This window comes from Calonectris borealis, chromosome 1 (assembly GCF_964195595.1).
Source record: "Calonectris borealis chromosome 1, bCalBor7.hap1.2, whole genome shotgun sequence".
In the NCBI taxonomy this organism is placed as follows: Eukaryota; Metazoa; Chordata; class Aves; order Procellariiformes; family Procellariidae; genus Calonectris; species Calonectris borealis.
Window position 1 is genome coordinate 21,057,091 of NC_134312.1, and position 19,204 is coordinate 21,076,294.

Below are 19,204 nucleotides of genomic sequence, written 5' to 3' on the forward strand. Positions count from 1 at the left end.
GATGATCTTAGAGGTCTTTTCCAACCTGTATGATTCTATGATTCTATGATTCTATGATTCTATACTTCTGGCTTGTGGTTTACTTAAATATTCTGAAAAGCAGGAGGGAAGGGGTGCAAATAATATGCCTACGGATTTTTTCCATTCAGACATATTTTTAATCTAACTTTCATGAGTATAAAATATATAATGAAGATATACAAGAAAATGATGCTTTCTTGTAGTACAGCAAGTATATTTTTAGAAAAAAGACAAGACTCCTAGTTACATGATCAGATACAAAACCAGCTTCCTCCAGAAAGTCAACTCATATATGACTCTTTATGATTCCGGTTTAAAATGGGTTTTGTATTCCTGCTGCCTTCGAAATCCTGGGGCTAGTGATGTGATCACCAGCTCATGAAAAGGCAGTAGTAAGGCATTAGGTACTGATTCACTACAACGTACTGCCCAACTCCCTTTGCTAAGACTATAGAATTTCACTGTAAATTAAAACTGGCTTCTTCCTGTTTGCTAAATGAGATTAATAGGAGCAATATGAATGTTGGATTAGGAATAGGAGAAGTTCACTTTTTATGCATTGTAACTCAGTTTTGATTTGGTTGTATGGTAGCTACAATTAGAGGAAGATGCTGCCCTCTTTCCTCAATTCTGATGCAATATATCAAAAGTAAATGCAAGCAGAAAAGTGTCTGAGAAAGGCATTCCTGAGGAAGAAACTTGTAATACCTCAGCTCTACAGATTTGTGTACATTAGCTGAAGTGTTACAGGGGCAGACCTTCAGCTGGCATTTCAGCTCCATTAACTTTCAATAGCACTACAACAAATTACACGAGCTGATGATGTGCCCCATGATGTTTAATACCTGACAACCAAAGAAAAGTGGATTACAGTAAGATCAAAGGCATACAGGCTCCTAACTCTCTGTATAGATCAGTGTGAGTTTAAGCTTAAATTTCTTTGTTGGTTTCATCCTTCACTTATTTCAAGCGTCATATTCAAAGACAGCGAAACATTGCTTAGCTGAGATTGGGAGGCAGTATGTTCATCCAGTTACACTGTAATGCAATGTATTAAATAATTTTCTATTTGTTTTTCAAAAAAGAATTCTGTATGTGTTTAAAACTGAAAACATTTTGTGTGTGTTAGGTTATATATAAAACATTTAACATGTTTATACTGTGCTTGAAATTTGCTTTTTTTTCCACTTGAGGATTGTATGTTTAAAATTTCAACTATCAATTGCGTGAACTTTCAGTATGTATCTATAACAATATCTGATTATATTGTTATAGATATGTAATAACTATATGTTATATATAGATGATATTGTTATCAATATGAGTATTGATAGTTTAGATCTCAGACTTGAACTACAAACTTTCATTTATAGGAGGCACTAACACACAGATTCACAAAAAAACTATAGAAAATTACACAGTGGAGGAAAGTAGTTACAAAGAAAACAAAGACTTTTTAAAGTTAAAAGTTTTAAGCACTTTTCCCTCCAGAATCCTAAAAGCGGTATTTGACACTGGTAAATATATCCTGATCACAGACTGAAAGAATGTGCACCTTTATCTAAGATTTTTTCCACTAGGATATTTCAGATTTAAAAAACAAACAAACAAACAACAACAACAAAACACATAGAAGCTATTTGATATCAAGCACAGTTTCTAGCATGCCTATATTCAAAATGTAGTAAAGTTGCAGTAAAGTTGTAATAAAGTTGTCTCAAATTGTTTTTGACAAATCCAAGTACATGTTGGAAACTTTATCCTTGCAGGTTTCCTACTCATTAAATTGCATACAAATAAAACAAGACTTTCCTAAAATGGACTGAAACCTAGAGTAAGAGATTAGTTAACTGAAGTGAGTTATCAAGCTAGATATTCAAGGTATAGTGCATCCTTCTCGTATAGTTGTCATAGACAAAATCTGCTCATAAAAGCTCTGTTTTCCAGGTCGTGACTTGGAAACAGATGTCTGAAAAAATTCATTTGCTTGAAAATTACTACTTGAAACAGAATTGAGATGCTTCTCTGTATATACTTTATTGACAGTAATTCAGTATTGTACACAGACTGTATAGATTGTCACACAGCAGGTTTATCCTGGATCCTTCAAAGTATTCTTCAAAGTGATTTTACCTGTTTCTAGCCCATCGACCCTCTCCTTTGCACCAGGAAGTATAGGAGTCATTTACTCCTGCTCCACTCAGGAACAACCACCAACACGAAAATCTGGATTGTGCCAAGATACACACCGAGCTCTTCACCTGTAAGAGCAAAGTCAGTGATATGAACAATAAGAAGAAAACTATTCCTGCATTAAATGAGAAAGCTGCTGTGCAGTCATCTCGTTACTACTGACTGATAGCTAAATGAAGGCCAAGCAGCTTAGTGACCCACTTACATGAAATAAGATCATTTAAATCTATATTTCTTCAAGTACCTTCATTCTGTTTGCACAACATTACTTACTATGTGTCCCAGTAATAAGAAAAGAGATTAGAAAGAAAGTTCTGGAACCTCTGTCATTGTACAGAAGATTATTCCTAAAATTTATGTGCTTAGATTTCAAAATCATCAATGTGTTTCTGCTTTCCCATGCAAGTTTTAGTAACAGGCTTGTAATCCCTGTTTCAAGTTACACAAAGTCTGGTGGGAGAGTCTGAAGCCAAGGTCAAAGCTTTACAACCAATGTATAGGGAAGTACATTGGAATGCAAGCCAAGTTTGGAAAGAGTAAAGAAAACAGTGGTGACTAAAAAGAGTCAAAAATTGGTTCTCCTTCTAGAATGTTTCCTCACTAAATTAGACTAAAACCATGTCAGCTGAAGAAATAAAAGTAAGCCAAAATGAAACTTTAAAAATATTCATTATCAACATTTGATCAAGAAATTGCACAGAAAAGTATTCATGATCCCACAATTATAATACAACTTAATCCCATGAAGGAAAAGAGGTAAACTGATTGAAATATAAAATACAAGAAATTTGATCCAGTTCAACCACTGTAAAGTGTGACTCTAAATTCATGTGGTTGGAGAGAGGTAGAGGGACAAAAAATCTAGAGCTGCAAAGAACACTTTTTCTAATTACATCTGGAATAAACTTGATTTGAATAATCTGCCTATTACAAGATATGATTTTCAATTTTGACAAGATTCCTCAGTATGTGATGTTGCTGGATGCCATGCTAATACTTCAAGGCAGAAAGGCTTAAACTCAGCCTCTTCCTAGGAAGAATATACTAGGCTTGAGGAAAATCAGGATTAGATGATATCAGCAAGCAGAGGGATTAGCTCTACAGCCCACTATGAGAAAACATTCGTGGCTGCTTATATTTAAGAAAAGGGTGAGGATCATTTGTCTGAATAATGCAACTATGGCAAAAAATTAATTAGCAAGTCAAAACCACGTATTATCCATTTTTTTCACTCCCTTATGAATTAAGTCACTGTGTTGATGAGACTAGAATAATAGTTTTCAAATATATTCTGTACATATCAGCTGTACTCAGTTTTCTTTTGAAATGGATGCAAATTATCCTCCACTTGAATCCTCACTTTTAAAATAAATCTGCAGCAGAATTGCACACAAATCTGAACTGTTCAGAGATTCATATCTCCTATTATTAATACAAAGTGCTTTATAGTATAATTCATACATTTATATTGGGGTCAGAAAAGTCACTTATTAGGATAAACTTTATATTAGAATGTGAAAATTTAGTTGAAAACAATTAAGAAAAACTATGTTTTATTGCACAGTGTCAATAATGAAATGGAAAATTTATTAGTTTTTTTCTCTTTTCCAGCCTTATTTTGGCTCATGTGCTAAGAATCTCTGAAAATATGGTCTTTTTATTTAGATGACCTACATTTTCACAACTATGCTTAGTAAAACTGATGAGAATGTTCTTGGCCTGTTTTTTCCAAAGAAAAAAGGAAGCCTAATATTTCAATATATATCAAAAAAAATGTCTTTGGGAAACTGGCAGTTTTGACATGTATCAAAAGAAGATTCATATGATTTTATGCTCAAAAGTCCATTAAATACAAATCTGTAATTCAAAAAAGTACACCAGTTTGTTTACAGGCTTCGACACTGGTTTTCTGTAGGACATACGCAGTATCATAAACTAAATCTCTTCTCAGCAAGATCACTTTTCACAAATGGAGACATTCAAAGCTAATTGCACTTCACAAATGTATTTTTAAATAGATTCCATGATTTGATAAAACATGTTCCTTCTGAACTTCTACAACGATACAGCTTACAAAATGTTCAGTTGCATTTTCCTGTGAAGAAATTACTGTGCTTACACAATTCTACAGTTACCAGCTGGAATATCAGGAATCCAAGATAGCTAATAAGCATCTAATAAGTACTAATTAGAAAAGGAAGGAAGGTATAAGATTTACATTTATCTTTGGGAGAATTTGAACCTACATGTAGCCCCAGTGCATATTTCTCACTGCTGAACCTTCCTTGTAGCCCTACTGATGCGACTTATGGAGGAAACCCCAGAGGGACCACCAGGGACTGTCTTCCCTGTGTCACTTCCATTCCACCTTGCTGGGTGACAAATGACTAGTGAAATTCTGCATCTTATGTGCACAGGTTGTGAAAGTAAAACTAGTGATATTGTTTGTTTTATCTAGATAGTGAAATCAGGGTCTTACTGAAGTTAATCAATGTGTGCAATCAACCTCAGTTAAGTACGATGCCGTATTAGCAGACAGTGTGGCCTCCAGGGGGATCAGAATGAAGTTCTGCTGGAGCACCAGCACAATTTATTGGCCACCCAAAAAATATTTGCATGTTCATTTAATTTTCTGCACTTGAACAGCTCCACCAAACCTGAGGGCAGGGTGTACTCACGTTTGTGAAGTTAAGTACAGGTGTGAATATTTGCAGAATCTGTGTCCACATGCTTCACATATTCTGCCATTTCAAATGGTCACATCACATTTTCCTGCTAGTCAGATTAACCAAGAATATATAGTAATCATTATAAATTTATGATATGAATAATTTCAGGGGGAGTGTTAAAAATCCTTTAGAATATAAAATGCACCTTAAAAAATGCAAATGTTGGTGGGTCTCTCACTTTTCTGTAACTAAAACATAGCTAATTCAAAATGTTGTCCAAAACCAGACTTCTGGACTGAGAATATGAATGCCAGGTTTAAACCCAATGAGGATTAAAATGAGATTTAATAATGGAAACACTGTCAGATCCTTAACTATAGCAGAGCTTCTAGGCACAGCAGTAATACTAGCAACAGTTGTTTGCAGATGTTCTTGTCATTTTAATCACCCAGTTAACAGAATTAGCAATGATCCACAGTTGTCTATAGTATTCTGTTCACAAACTGTTACATTGTGAAAAGATGAGGGGAGTCAGACAGTTTAATAGAAAAACATTAGCTCTTTTTAAAATTTATCACTTACAGTATTTAAATGTGGAGTGTTGGTAAAACTATTAAAACTTTTATTTCAGGAACATTTCCCTTATATTCTTTTACTGCAATTTTTATCTAAAACAAAGTCAGACTACTTGCCTTCTGTAACTGTTACTGCCAGATATTCTTGCACAGTAATGCCCCATGTAACACATAATACCAGATTATCTATTATATGCATTGCAGCCATTGCCTTTAGTGTTATCAGTATGTATCAAGCATATCTTAAAAGCCCTATCAAGATGTAATTGAGGAATGGAAATAGCCTCCACAGAGTTAAAGAACAGACAAAAACATATTCTTGTAAACCCAGATTTTATTTCTTCAGGGGTTCTGTATATTCTGCAACTTTGTCTAGATTTTTTCTGACTAGTTTTGCTCTAGATAAGATCAGGTACTAAAGAATTCAACTGCAACAGTTATGAAAGGCAAATATAAGGTGCCAGCTGAGCATAGAAAGCCCCAATTATCATGGCTAAATTGCTGTCTGTCCCCAGGCAAGCTCGTTTTAAAAGAGTTGGCATGTTTACACGTGGTGCAGTCAAGCCACTAGACTGAAACACAAACACATTAAAGTTGTGCTGTAAGTGAACAAAGAGATCATCTAGCCTGAGAATTATGGCCTTACTTTCATGCTTCAAGACATCATCTTAAATACTTATTACCATTAAAACAGTGCCTGCAGTCCAGCCAAGAATCAGACTCCCTGTTGTGTTAAGCACAATGTAACCACAGAATAGGGCTGCATGCTCCTTGAGGCAGGATTTAACAAAATCTCCAAGTTTGCAGATGATACTAAGCTCATTTTTGTCAGATGGCAGTAACAAGGCACTCCAGAAGGAAATCATAAAAGTGAGCAGCAAAAGGTAACATCAGATGATCTTCACTGTAGTTGAATATAAAGTAATAATACATCGAGGGAAAAAAAATCTAAACTACACATACACAGTGCTGATCTCAGAAGTAACAGTTGTAATTCACGAAAGAGATGTGTTCATGAACAGTTCACTGAAATCATCAGTTCTGCATGCAATAACAGCCAAAAAATTCAACAAGATATTGGGAAAAATACTGAGAACAAGACAAATGTATCATTTTAGTGTCATATAAAACTGCGAAGTGCCCATATACTGAACAGTGTGTGTTGCTCTAGTGTCTGCATGTCAAGGAGGGCACAGCAATGTTAGAGATCAGCTGAAATGTTAAAAGCAATAAAGCAACTGCCTTACAAGGAGAGACTAAAAAGGCTGGGAGTCTTCAGTTTGGAGAGGAGAGGGATAAGAGATATGATCAAGTTTACAGAACTCAAGGTGACAGTGGCTAAGACAAATACCAAACCAAATTCACTAAATTCCTCAGTACAAGAATAGATGGTGCTTGACAAAAATAGTAGGAGTTCAATTTCAAACAGATAAAAGAATATTTCTTTACAAAGAATGTAAGTCATATTTCTTTACAGAATGTAGTAAATTGCTGCTGCCAGAGGAGGTTGTGAAAGCAGACAGCATCGGCAGGTTAGGAAAGGGATTAAAAAAATTAATGGGCAGAAAATCCATAAACAAATGGATTAAAAAAATTCATGGGCAGCAAATCCATTTTGGGTGCCAAAATGCCTACATGGAGAACAGACTACAGAAACTGGTGAGGCTGGTGCTCTTCCTAAATAGCTTGTCTTGTTGCTACTACTTTTTTTTCCCCATTTCTGGAAGCACTGCAATCAATACCAGCTAATACACAGAGTATACAGAGCTAGCTTCCAGTCCCAGCCCCAAGAATCTAATATAAAGTTCCCAAACCAAGGACTATCAGATATTAAACTGGTAATAGCAAATTGAAAACTAGATTGACTAGGGGTGGTTATTTTTAGTATTCTTAGACGAGGTTGAAGCCACAACTTCATAATACCTCTTAGCTAAGCCATTTCTTAGGCTCCCAGTCTTCAGTACATACCCTGTTAGAACACAGTTCTTCTATTTTCCATTTCCATTTATATACTTAGGACATCAGTCCCCATGCCTTGAAGCAACAGTGTTTACACTGAGGCCTCAGTAGGTTGCACACACATCCTTTGTCTTTCATCCAACCCAAAGACCAATACTAATCACTTCTTTTTCCTACAAAAGTTCCCAGTTTTTTCCTTTAGAAAGAGTATAGAAACAGCTCCAGGCTTTTCCAGGTGAAATCATCTTATTCCTAATAACTTCCATGTTTGGCTAATTCAGGATCTCCATCCTGAATGACAATAGCCTCTTCATTTATGGCTCCATGCTCTTTGGACTATACCCTTATACAGCAGCTATTTTGGGGGGAAGAAATTTAACAGCAGCCAGTGGAGAAGATTAAGCTCTTCATTTCCAAACTTGTCTCAGTTAACTTAATGCGGGTGCTCTGAACAGAATGGTTCAACAAACATCCATACCCCAAACACTACTGGGAACTCAGGGGAAGCTGCAGCTAGACACAAACGCAAGGTGATACAGGTATTCTGCTGTGTCTTCTAAGGTGGTGACTCCTACTTCCATAGTTTCCAGCAGATTTGGTGGAGCAGGCTAGCTTGGGATTCATCTTGTACAGAAAAAAAACACGTGCAGCTCAACAGAAATTTCCAGCAGAAGTTGGAACTGGCTGATTAAGCAACATCTTGTTTATGTGAGAACTAATACATCTTAATTCCTCCTGGCTGGAGACTTTGCAGTAGCATTGTGCAGGGACGTACTGTTCCTGGTTAAAGCAGTGATTTGTAGCTTCTTACCCAGTGGGGTAATAATACTTACCTCAGGCATTGTCTGTCATTAGGCTGTGTTAAAATTATCCTAGTGTACATTGTTAATTGTGGAAATAAGACTTTCATAGGTGTTTGGTTTCAAATTTGCAAGGCTTATATATTTAAATTCTGACTATGCATCTTCAACTTATCACTGGATTGCAACTTCAGACCTACATGGTTAAAATCTTTGACAAGGTGCAGTTGCAGCTGTATATATAAACTCTCTGACTTTGCTGGGATTTCTCATGTGCTTAAACCCTTTTTTGAAGTGAAGCTTTAGCCTATTAGAAAAGCCAACTGTCTGAAGCTTTGAACTATTGAAAAGAAACTCTGTAATCTCTTTATGTTGTTATAAACTTGATCTGATAGAGGGTTTACAAAGTAAAAGTGTGGATCTTACATTGCACTGGAAGAAAATCTGTGCTTTTTGCAATCCCCTCCAAAAAGTACACCAAAAAGAGGGATTCTTTACAACATTTTCATGCCCTACTAGGAGAACTATGCGCCAATGTACTAAAATTAGCCTGAACACAGGCAGAAGTTGGATTATGTGGACTCTACTGATATATACATACTTGGCCAACTATTAGAAGTACGTTATGTACTGGCACAAAATATTATTCTTTCTTTTTTTCGCTTTGATACAGACTCGGGCAGTCTGCCACTATATTATTTTAAATACATATTCTGAAGCCCATTGTGACCATCTGTTGAAACTAAACTCCAGAAGGAGAGGCATGTATTGTAAGTATTCATTAGTTTATTAATACGTTAGCTTATAGATGTATTATGTTAATAATGTATTTCCTAGGCGTATATAAAGAGAGAAACCATGTCTTTGACAGTACATCTTTAGCACAAAGATAACAGGCTCCTCATCAGTCAGTGTTCTTAGCATCCAGGAAAGCAAGACGTGCTGAAAGAATGACCTCTTCATTGCACTAATTTTAGTCGGCATCTTGCACAGGCTAAAATATAGACATACTCTTTCCTTCAAGGAAGCTAGTACTCTATGCTCCTTTCCTTCAACTTCTGCATTTTGGGCAAACAAGTAAAGAGTCCTTAAAGACTCTTTGTACATCTAAGTAGTACACATTCATGCTTCAAAGTGGCGTAAAACGTGATTGTTGCTTTTATTTCTCTCTTCTGGGCAGTGTGCTTCATTCCTGAGTATAGTTGAGCACAGAGTGCTGGAGAGTGCAGGGAAGCCAAACTTTGACTGCCACTGGATTTCTCCATGTGCTCTTCAACCATTCTTCAACTGCCTTAAAAAAGCAGAGGAAACCATTTTCTCTTATACAGAGGCGTTTTACTTTCTCTTGGCCTTCCTATAAAAAATTTCACAACTCCTCGTTTTCTCTTTGCAAGTTTACCAGTGCCAATATCCTTGCTACCACTGCTGTAGCAATGCCAGTACTAGAGCATTCCAAGAAAGCAGAATTTTTCATTATTTACTATATTCAAGGGATTTTTTTCTCTAAGTCTGTGTGTTTTATTATAGTTTCTGAGTCTTTAGACTATACTTGAATAACATTTCCAAGCAGCCCTCTGTACCCACTGGAATGGGAATTCCCTGTATATTAGAAAGTTACAGAAACAATGTTGAACACCAGTATCACTGGATTTTCTCAATTTCTTTTAGCAGAAAGTTAGAAAAAGCCATGCTCCTTAAGGAGTACACTTTATAGTAAAGGTGTGTATATTCCTAATTTTGTTCCATTTCCTAGGATTCTCCACTGTCCTAACTTCCTTTCTGAGATGAAGAAAGTAGTACCCACCATAGATGATATAGGTAGCCTACTGAAGACTCATTTCCCTCTCACTGTCAGTATTATTACAATAGTTCCTTGAAGACCTTACTGTGCTTTGCCGTATATAAGTATGTTAATTCTTAAGGCAAAACATTTACAAATTCAATAAACAAAAAAGAGGTAGAAGATGGGAAAAGAGAATATTATGTTGAAGATGAGAAGATGGGGCACAAGTTAATTACCAGCAAGCCAGACTTTCACTAAGATTGAAGGAGTTCATGAGAAATACCAGTCTCCTCCATGCCATTGTAGCATGCCTGAACCAGAAAGCCATCTTGAATCTTAATCTGCAGATGAAATGGAGAGACCTCACCTAATATATTATTTCTGTATACACCAATTTCCCTTATAATTGTTCCAATTCATATAAAAGCATGGATCCCTGGCTAGTTCACAGAAAAATTGTCTTTGGTACTACTAAAGAAATAAACTCATGAATAATGATTTTATTATTATCAAAAGACTGGGTAGAAAAAATCCAAAATATTCTTAGGTGTGGGGAAGGCGCCTCTTTGGAAAAAAGTGTAATTAGGTAAGGAATTGTTCAATAGTCAGTGACTGAAGCTGAAATTTCAAGTATATTGAAGCTTACTACCAATGGGATGTTAGATTTGATTTAGCTTTTCAAAGATGACATATATTGAGATATTACATAATAAAGAAATCAGTCACCTCAAACAAACCAGACACCAGCCTAAGACATGCAGTATCTTAATTTTTAAGAAATTACATACCCAGTGATATTTTATTTTAAAATAATCCAAAATAACTTTCAAAAGGTTTTCCATCACTATCCAAATACAAAACAACCATGACTACATGGTTCATCAGTGACAGTCCACATTCTCCAAAATTAAATGAAGCTGAAATTCCTCCACGTTTCAAATGTGAGGATCAACAGTTGTGACCGTTGTGTCATTTTTTTTAAATCAAATCAGTATTTGGTGTGTCACCCCACAATACATGCACTATTTCTTCTTCAGTGTCCTAATCACTAGGCTAGAGTCTAGTTTTTGTTCATCGGTTCTTTTTGCTTTCCGTAATGTACATTCAGGGCCCCACAGTGCCCCTTCTTAGTCGCTGGGGTGGATTCTTCTAAACTTCCTTGGCAACAGACCTCGTGGTAAAAGAGAAACACTCATGTCCTTAGAAGAGACACTCTGGAGCAATCACAAATGGCTAATGTCTGATGAGTTCGATGCCTCCTGAGCCAGACAAGTAGACTGGAGAGCTGCCTACACTTAAAAGAATTTTTATTTGCTTACAATCAAATTTTGTCGGGGTTTAGATAGACTAGATGCCGCCCATTGTGTGTTTGCAGTGGGAGTCAAAACATGACTAGCACAGCTTCAATGCAAACCAAGACACACTGAAAACACACAAAAATATACTTCATGTACTCCATATACTTCATTAGTTAACTGTAACCATTTGGTATCTGAAAAGCGTTGCTGGAAAGGATCTATTGTTCTTTTTTTACAGATGTGGAGCTGAAGCAGAGATAGATGCAGTTGTTTGGTAAAAAAAAAATCCAGTTTAATAGATGGTTTAAGCAGTGCGTTAATGTACAGGCTTAATTTTAAACATATATATATCATCACTGAATAAAATGGCATATATTTGATAAATTGAGAGCTAAATTATCTTTCTTGGTGTCATCTAGATGGACATTGAGATATCATTTTTTGGAAGAAAGAGAAATCCAAATTAATCATGCCATTATAAAACAGGTATTGAAGGTTGGCTTTAATAAAAATATTCATATTCTTTCACGTGATATTGCCTACCACTTACAGGGTTTTACCCAACTTGTTAAAGAAAGTGGTCTTCAATTTAGATTTTTCTCCCCAAGACTGTATGGTTGCATGTTGTTCTTTGCTTCTATAATTTTATATTTTCCTATCTCCTAGTTTAAGTTGGAGCTTCTGAATGAAAAGAATGCCAAACCTCAAACAGAAACTCAGCTAAATCCATTAAATTTTACCTGCTTAAACCTGAAACGATGATAAATTATGAATTTCATCTGACCTCAGTAAAAAATCCAATAAATTAGCCCAAGCAAACTAGGCATTTGGGTTTCATGCTCCCTAAAACAAACAAACCGGAAAACTCTCACAAAGTTCCAGGTAGGGTCAATGAAGTTCTGCTTATGAGGCTTTTGCATGCTGCATATCATATACTGAGTTAGTTCTTTATCCTCAGCATCCTACAGCAACAGATCGGATAAAGACAAAATAAAACCTTCCCAAAATGATCAAAAAACATTTATGTTTATGTTATAATGATAGTGAGTTCCTTGATTTCTTTTTATCTAATTAAGTTTCAATACCTCCGTAAAAGATAAGCATTTTGTTGCTACCATAACATTATTCAACCTGGGGGTTTACCACTATTGCCTGAAAAATCCAACTACTTTTACTCAGAGACAAATCTTTGGCATTTAATTATTAGGGAAACTTTTGTTGCACCAGACAGACTTTATGTAGAATGAGATCTCCCAGGGCCTTGGCTTATATCTCATGGAAATATAAAATGTGCCTTGCGCTTTGATTCAAATACAATCCATGGCTTACAAAACATATCACTGTTCAACAATGAGTTATGTGATGGAAAAGATAAAATAGTGTTCTTTAACCAATATCAGTGAATTAGCAGGTAAGGAAGCAGTGATACATGAATCCTCCTTAATCTTATAGAAAACTACAGCTTGATAGAGAAGCATTACATGACACAAACACATTATCTGACATTTACTTCTGGTTTATCCTAAAATATTTGCCCCTCTTATACAGTAAGAGTTGAACCAACCTGTAAACAAGAAAGAAGGGAATGAGAATAGTTCCTTTACTCTCATGTTCAACACAGACATAAAAAGCAGAACATCACTTAAATGCTTTAATTTAAACTTATTAGGGCATTGATACCTGTCACTGCTTTAAGAATTGCATTGCCTATCAACAGAGATATCAAATGCATAAAAAATCTTTAATGGCACTTACTGAGATTCACAAATGTAAAAGAATAAATCAATCAAATATTTTTGTAACAAACAGTAAAAATACAGAAGACCATTATTTTGGAAAAAAAAAAAAAAAAAACAAAACAACCCATTAACATTTCAGGTAGCTACTCCAGAGAAATCTTGTAAGTGTTGTATCCCCCACCTTTCATTTGTAAATATATGTTTTCCAAATTGATAAAAAGCTATATTTCACATTTTCCATGCACTTGGACCATTTGTAGTTTAGAATTGTTCTCTATCTTCTCCTTGATTAATTTAACAGCTAGCAGCTTTTATAACGTCTATAGTAAAAGATTCTGTTATTCTCATTATTCTGCTTGCTGGCATGAATAAGAAAATTAAGATAAAGTTTCCTGTAAAATATCCATTGTTAGGAGTAACTCCTCAACTTAGAATGGATGACTCCTATTCTTAGATTTAACCATTACTTCCAATAACCTCATGGGGAAGGAGAAAGAAATACTTTGAGGACAAGTGTAATTTTCAATTGCCAAAAAAGTCTAAACTGAGGCTCATTCTACATGCATTGTGGGAAATTACAGGAAATAAAACTGCTTGGGTGATTTATCAATATGTCCAAGAGAATGCAGAAAAAAGCTTCAAATCTCATGCAGTCTCCATTAAATAATCATTAAAGTTGTGTAAAGTTGTGAACGATCTCCACTGTGAAAATGAATTCACCTATAAATTTAGCTGGTTTATTTGAAAAGCACTTTTTTAAAATTATTAACCAGATTTATAGGTAGTCAGGTAACACTGATGAAGGATTTGTTTATTGATGATAATAATTCTTGCCTTTTAAATCCCTTTTATATATTTGCCCAACTTTGAACAGGTGTATTTTTCCAGAACATTAATAACTGTTCTTGTTATTACTTAAAGAGGCAAAGACAAAGATAAAATTATAAGTTATATTGTGTCATTTCTAATTCTAACACGTCAGAAATACATCATCATAGACTTCATAGTGCTCTAATATTAATCAATGAATGGCAGAACTCCTGTTGATTACAGTGCCCTAGAAAACAGAACACAGAATGAAATTCAAGAGCTTTAAACATATTCCCAGTTTAAAGTGTCTATCTATACATATGTATTCATTTCTATATGAAAATAGAAGAAAAAAGCAATAAAGAGTACAGAACAGATCATCTACTAATGCCACCACCATGTTTGTGTGTTATGTCTTTTCCTGACCTCAGCTGTGGAATTGTTCTGAATATTTACACCAATGTCAGATGGTATAACGGGGGACTTACTGTAAATAAGGAGACGTATAATTGGGTTGACTCTTGGTACATCTCAGATTCAGATAGTTTGTCATACCTTTTATATGATATCTTAGGCCTCTGCAATCCCTACTACAAGCTCCTCAAGTGAATGTCTGCTATTCTGTGTATAACAACTGGAACAAAGAAGCCTCTTCTCTGTTGGCTCCTAGGCATTACTGTAACATAAATAATAGCAATAATATATTACAAATTAGGTATCAGCTGTGCTGGAGAGGCATTTAGTGCCTGTGGAAGTCAGATAAGGACCACATCATCTAAACCAATCTTTTCACTGAAGTCAATGAACAAATCTGATTGAAAAAAAAATGCATTGTGTAATGTATGCCTGTTTTGACAGTATCCTGGTTTTGGCTGGATAGAGTTAATTTTATTCCTAGTAGCTGGTATAGTGCTGTGTTCTGGATTTAGTATGAGAATAATGTCAATAACACACAGATGTTTTAGTTGTTGCTAAGTAGTGCTTAGTAGTCAAGGACTTTTCAGCTTCCCATGCTCTGCCAGGTGCAGAAGCTGGGAGGGAGCATAGCCAGGACAGCTAACCCAACCAATGGGGTATTCCATATCATATGACGACATACTCAGAATATAAACTGGAGGAGGGGGCTGGGGAGCAACAATCGCTGCTCAGGACCTGGCTGGTGGTGAGCAATTGCATCGTGCATCACTTGCTTTGTATATTCTAATATAATTATTATTACTACTATTTTACTTTATTTTATTTCAATTATTAAACTATCTTTATCTCAACCCATGAGTTTTCTCACTTTTACCCTCCCGATTCTCTCCCCCATCCCACCGGAGCAGGGGGAGTGAGCGAGCGGCTGTGTGGTGTTTAGGTGCTGGCTAAGATTTAACCACAACAGATGGAACAGGGGCACTACCAAGGCAGGAATAACACATAATCAAGTACAATAGCACTACAGCAAGCACTTTGTGCCAGCATATAAAAGCATTCAACAGTAGCTATTTACTCATAACCACAGTGGCACCTAAAAACCAGCTTGCATTTACCATAACTGTATGCCCAAAAGCATGGTCACCTTTAAAGAAACTAATTGTAACTCTGTAAGAACTAACCTATCCAGGGCATGTGAAACCCAGCTGCAGAGTCAATCATTATAAGGGATTCTGCTTACAACTGTAGCTGAAGATATATTAAATCCCATTAACACATATGAAAAAAAAAGGAGTATTATTTTCATTGTAAATTAAGGGTAATCGTCTATTCTTGATGCATCTAAAGTTGCCATGACAGTCAAGCAAGCAGTGAAGGAAGCCTAGCCGTAATGATAGGTGAATGATTAAGGCACTTTGTATACTTCTCTGCCAGAAGAAAGAGACCTGGCTTCAGTCACTCTACTTATAAATGTGATTTGAACCTCGGTCTTCCAAATGTGAGAAGACTGTGCTCCATGCTGTTGACTGAACTTAAGAGTCAGGTACATTTTCTGTGGAAGGGCAGATCAGATTGGGTACCTCCAGGTAAGAGCTTGTCATTAAAAAGCAAAGATGATAGGCTTCTAAATATCTGAGGGATGACGTTTACACCACACAGCCATTCCCCAGGATTTCACAATGGTTAGCTATGTTGTACTGTGTATTTTTAGGCACCAAACTTTGATTCATGGTGAATCCAATGCAAAAACCTGCTTTCCAGTAAACTGCAGGGTTCCTACAATTCTTTGCATTATACTGATAAGTCTTCATGTGTGTCTTACTCTGACACTCTCTAAAGATGAGCTCACTAGAAGAACATTATCCTCTTACAATGTTTAAAAAAAGTTACTTTGAACTTACTTGAAACAAAGCAAATTCATCATATACTGAATTATGGAGAAAAAGATTTTTTTTTTTGGCCAGAACCTATTTTCAAAGCAAGAATTCCCACTCGTACTGATTTTGATGAAGATAGAGTTAATTTTCTTTATAGTAGCTAGTATGGGGCTATGTTTTGGATTTGTGAGCAGAACACTGTTGACAACACACCAATGTTTTAGCTATTGCTGAGCAGTGCTTACACAGTCAAGATCGTTTCTGCTTCTCACACCACCCCACCAACGAGTAGGCTGGGGGTGCACAAGGGGTTGGGAAGGGACACAGCTGGGACAGCTGACCTCAACTGACCAAAGGGATATGCCAAACCATATGACGTCATGCTCAGCATATAAAGCTGGGGGAAGAATAATGAAGGGGTGGATGTTTCGAGTGATGGCGTTTGTCTTTCCAAGCAACTGTTACGTGTGATGGAGCCCTGCTTTCCTGGAGATGGCTGGACACCTGCCTGCCGATGAGAAGTAGTGAATGAATTCCTTGTTTTGCTTTGCTTGCATGCATCGCTTTTGCTTCACCTATTAAACTTTTAGCCTTCCGATTCTCTCCCCCATCCCAACTCAACTTCACGCCTCCATTCCTGACTCTTCAACTCTTCCCCTCCTGAGTGGTGCAGAGGGATGGGTGATGGGGGATTGTGGTCAGTCCATAACAGCTCTTCTTTGCTGCTTCTTCCCTCTCACACTTTTTCCCTACTCCAGCATGGGGTCCTTCCACGAGCTGCAGTTCTTCAGGATAAACCTACTCCACCATGGTCTCTCCACCAGCTGCAGGGGAGTCTCCACTCTAGAGCCTGGAGCGCTTCCTCTCCTTCCTTTTCTGACCTTGATATCTCCATGACTGTTTCACATTTTCTCACCCCTCTCAGAGCTGCTGCACAGCTGTTTTTACCCTGTCTTAAACACGTTATCACAGAGTGCCACCAGCATCACTGATGGGCTCAGCTTTGGCCAGTGGCAGGTCTGTTTTGGAGCCGGCTGGAACCATCTGTGTCTGGCATGGGGCAGCCCTGATCTTTCTTCACAGAGGCCACCCCACAGCCCCGTTGCCAGCACCTGGGCACCGAAACACAGTACACTTCTCTATGTAAATTTACCTACTGGGAGTCCTTGGTTTCATCATAGTACTCACACAGTAAAAGCCAAGAATACTATTAAATACCACTGTGAATCAAGATTGTTTGCTAGTTAAGTGATAATTTTTCACCTTTCTTAAAATGAGTGTAATTTTAAATTTCATGGATACAAACTAAAATTGAAGAGCACAGCTAAAACTCAGTGCATATATGAATTCATGTTTACAACAATATTGTAATGAATAGTATTAAGCCAAAAAGTTTTTTTTTTTTTATGAAACACTTTAATGAACAGACTTTAAAAAGTGATTTTATAGAGGAAAAGAGATTCTTAAGGAAACATTTAATCCAACCTCATATACTGCAATTCTTTTGAGTAATAATAGTGGTTCTGTTTTGGACATGACAGCTAACTCACAAACATTCACAACGGTTTTCAGAGGAAGAGCCACAAATTACTGACTTGTGCTATCACAGGTGCACACAATCAGAAAATACCTTCTTCCCCAAACAGAGCAGAATACAGCCCTCCGGCTCTAAAACACTGAACCTTTATCTGGCTGGCTTTCAGGAGGCTCAATCAGAATAGAAAAAGACCTCACGATTCACACATACTATCAATCAGGTTAAAGAAAAAGGAATATGAAATCAAAATATAAAATCAGCCCCATAGGGTTGGGCTAGACAGGTTCCTAAAAATGACACTTAGAAGAAGCTAATAGTATCCAAGCTCAAAAAGAGTTTGCAGTGTGTACTCATGGAAGCAAGTTTATCTTTTTTTACTACATTTTTCTGCTTTGAGCATATTAAAGTGAAATATTTTCACACTTGTTGAACACTGACCAGATGCCGATATCCTTATTTACCCATGAGATACAGACCTATGTTCTAAAAGAGTTCCCAGCAGTACTGGGATGCATGAACAAAAGCATGACTTGAGATAAATGTGGGTATCAAAATCCAGCCTGCAACTGTCCTTAACCTCTTTTTTTTTGTTCTCTTCTAATTTTGCCATTTCAGAGAACAACCCATAAGCACATTGTTTATTCAAGTTATGCTAAAAGTAGCATGCTATCTCCAAAACAGGGAGATGGGAGAGTTAAAATGGTTCCATATAGAGGAGCTTATTCAAACCAGAATTTGAAAAGCCTCCTTTTTTCAGAATAGTAAATTTAAGTAATCTTTAAATGTATTATTCTGTATGCAAAAAAAGTATGTATCAAATTGCCTTGTGCTTCTATGAAGAAGCTATGAGCTTCTTATGTGAAAATGATGGGGATGTGCATCATAAAATAAAAGAAATACAGGCAGATGAGGAGAGTATTTTTACATATTTTTTTCTGTAAAGCTGATACATAGTGGACTTCAACAAGCAGCAGGTGTTTTCTTATCTTTCCAGGATAATCAGTAAATTGCTTGTGTCGTGTATCTGTCAGCTTTGCTATGACTGCGTCTGTTGCTAATTCATACACTCTGGGGGTCTTTAGTGTAGTTCAGTCTCCTAACAGCTATTACAACCTCTTCCCATCACCTCTACTTTAGCAGTTTTCAAAAACATGGAAGTCAGACCTTTTATTTAAACACATTTCCCTTTAGGAGATTTAATATTTTTTTCTTAGGAAGATTACAAATTTTACTGGCAGTCTAGTGTATCATTTTGGTTTGGGGTTTGTATTTTTTTTATGTTGCAAAATTGTTATGACATTCTAACTAAAGGTGTTTATTTCTTCTAGCAAGAGAAACAACATGAGGCAGCAGAGCTAAGTGCTCCTATGTGTTGGGATGCTGAAGAGTAAGAGAAGAATTACGCTCCCTTGCAGGGGAGGAGAGGCTTCCCTGTAAATTCAAATCTTTGCCTCACAACAGGTTCGGGTTAGAAGCACCCAGATTCAATGCTTCCTCACCAAGGAAGCCCTGAGCAACTTGACCTA